Raw genomic sequence first — 3256 nt, 5'->3', positions numbered from 1 at the left:
CATCAAAGATGTGTTAATATAATTGTCAAATATTTTATCTTAGAATTTTAAAGCACTTGACAATTGTACCCATAACATCTATGAAACTGGGATTGCTACCATGTTTTTATAGTTGCTGACAATGAAGGAGAAAAATCTATTCTGATTTTTGAATCATCAAACTTAAAAGAGTCCAAATTACTGAGTCTAAATTCACTGGCCAAGTCATACATAAACTGAAAGAAAAAGAAACAGTTGTTTCCCAGATATTTTATCTTTCGTAATCTGTTACTGAAGACATTTTAAAAGTTTCAGAAGCTGTTCCAGTATAGAAATATGGCCAAAGGGCTTCTATAAAGTAGCCATTAAAATATAGAGAAGAGACCTATCCTTATTATAAAAGAAAACTTCACCCAACTCTTAGTCCAGAAGAATGTCAGTCTCACCATGGGCAGAAGCTGAATTCTCTTAAGACAATACAACATAACTGCCCTCAACTCCCCTAATTGTGCAGAATCCACCTAGAACTAATGGCTAATTCCACTGGTTCCCAGGAAGACAGTCTAGATAAACCCCTAATGTCCATTTAAGCTTGTTTTCTACTTCTACCTCCCAGTAATATCCACAATAATTAAATCTGGTAGAATTTAGAACACCAGGGCAGAGGAAAAACTCCTTGGGTTATGAAAAAGCTTTTGTTTTGTCTTTCCATCTTGCATAGTTTTTCTATCTTCAAAGATAATAAGTTGAGGATTTGCTCTTTCAAGATCTAGAATCAGATCTATTGGAAATGGCTTGATAATTTTGTGCAAGCCAGAATACTGTGGAGGAGGATAGAATCCATATTTTTTTTAATCAGAATGAAAAGAGATCAAGGTATTTTAGGTTTTTATACCTGTAGTGGATACTCTTAGCATAGATTAATAATTTCAGTTCAGATTGCACACACTTGTCCTCTACCGTGCTCAGTAGATGTTTTAATGTGCAAACATGATTGAAAAATTTTGTAGGATTTTCATTTAGTTTTGTTAATGTCCAAATCTTCATCTTGTATTTGCCTAAGAATAGCCTCTTTCTGGTTCAGCAGAAACAGTCTAACGTGTTAATATTAAGAATTTATTTCTTATCTCTTGCATTTTCTCTTTTTTTCCAGCTCCACTGATTTGCTGACTTGTAAAGTTAATCACTTTTTCAACTCATTCCACATCATACTTCAAGGGCTCAATGCTACATTCTAGAATTTTCCTGTGATGAGGGCAGCTTTCTTAATGGTATATATGTAGTGCTTCTGGAATTTAGTGGAGAAACTCACTGTGTACATAAAAGCTCTAGGTCCTTTTCACAGAAGATAGTCAAAAGCTGATTGTACTTCTTACATATAACACTCTCTTCCTGCCTCTTCCTCTTGCTTCCTCTGATCTGGGCAGTACTTTAGCAATTTCAGTCAAATTACTAAGCTGGGATTTGCTCCTGAAGTTCTTGTCTGGACAGTAAAATGGCAGACAGGACATGAAAAGGTGTCATCTAGACCCTTCCAGGGCGTATTTATGCAGGAGTGACAGAGTTGTGCCCACAGATGATGGTCACTGGGTCTTCAGGTAATCCAAACAAATGGGGCAGCTAGACTTCTCTTGGAGGTCTGCCAGGGCTGTCACAAATTCCTTTGAGCCATGAACAAAGGTAGTATATAAGGCAATGCTCCTTTCATTATGGCCTGCCTTTCTAGAGCTCAAGACCCAGTGAGAAGTGAACATCCTCAAACCTCAAAGACTGTCTAACTTTAGGTTTCGCTGGCCTCGCATGCTGATGGCAAGCACTAAAGTCTTTAATTTCCTTCCCCTTAGCTCTGGAGGTGGCTGCCAAGAAGGATCCACAATTTGCAGGTCCATCACATGTCACCTATCTAGAGTTAAGTTCAATGACTTCCTTCTTCCAGAAAGTAGCCACAGTTCCAAGCAAGCGAGCAATCATTCCTTTACAATATAGACATCTAGAGAATGCCACCTTAACCAATGACAAACTGATGACTTGGAGCAGATGGCTCAGAGGCTCAAGCTCAAGAAGCCTCTGAACTACATGAGGCACAGAACACAGATCTCAACACAAATCTGGGTGCCTGGGTCCTGCATTACAGGTGTACACTTGGCCCCTCTGGTGATTGGCATTCCCCCAAAAATGGCCACTATAGTCTTTTGAAGATCATCATACACACACACATACACACACACACACACATACTCTAATACAATCCAATTATGTTATGTAAAACTGAAAATGAATTCAACCACAACCTACAGAAAGAGAAGACTGCCTCTACTGTTTCACCCTTGAGCCATTTCAGTCTATTTCCAAAAATAAACCAGATTAATTGAATTAAAACATTTCATGTCAATCCTCTACACCAATGATTTTCAAAATGTGGTCATTGGTCCAGCAACAAATTCTTGGGTGAAACTCCAGACCTAGGGAATCAGAAATTCCGGGGGCAGAACTCAGCAATCTGTATTTTTACAATCCCGCCAGGTATTTCTGATGTACCTAAATTTTGACAGCCACTGCTCTACACAAAACCTTGCAATGGCTTACTCAGAGTCAAAGCTAAAGTCCTTGTAATGGTCTAGGACCTAAGGACTTTTTCTCCTTTCATACCTACTTTCTGCTTGTTAACCTCTTCACATACACTGGTCTCTTGACTGTTCTGTGAATAAACCCGATTCTCTAACATCTCTTTACATTGTACTTTTCTTTCCTTTGCCTCATATCTTCTCCTAGTGATTCATGTACTTCAATACGCCCTGCTTTACTGGAATGTCACTCTTCTAGGGAGTCCTTTCGGATCCCTTGCCCAAATTTACACCCTCCACTGAGAATCTCTATCCTCATTCCCTGTTGAAGTTTCTCCTTAATATTCATCACTACCTACCATACTATATTTTTAGCTTAACTATCTTGGTAATTGTTTACTCCTTATGTTAGATCCTGAGATCCAAGATCCTTGAAAACACTTTTTGTGTGGTTGCTTCTTTTTCTTTGTTTGGTTCACTTCTGAGGCCCAAGAATATCCAATACTGCATGTAACAATCAATAAACTGGTGTGGAATAACGAAATGAAGAGAATACTTTTAGAAAAAATAAAGGCATTTCTTCATGGTCTACATCAAATATGATTTTTAAAAATTAAAATATCAGTTATTTATTTCATAAAATGACTGGATACACTGTTTTTTGGATTATATTAATTATGTCTATATTATTTCACAAATGGACACTTGATTTC

At 37.6% G+C, this 3256-nt stretch overlaps 1 pseudogene; it reads right to left on the bottom strand.

Annotated features, from left to right (window-relative positions):
- Positions 1-250: 250 nt before the first annotated feature.
- Positions 251-1733, bottom strand: LOC101397907 (tripartite motif-containing protein 60-like; annotated as a pseudogene).
- Between the last annotated feature and the right edge of the window lie 1523 nt (positions 1734-3256).

This window comes from Ceratotherium simum, chromosome 10 (assembly GCF_057802395.1).
Source record: "Ceratotherium simum simum isolate JZ-2026a chromosome 10, ASM5780239v1, whole genome shotgun sequence".
Taxonomy (NCBI): domain Eukaryota; kingdom Metazoa; phylum Chordata; class Mammalia; order Perissodactyla; family Rhinocerotidae; genus Ceratotherium; species Ceratotherium simum.
Note: the sequence above shows the minus strand (reverse complement) of the source record. Positions and strands in the feature narration are given on the sequence as shown.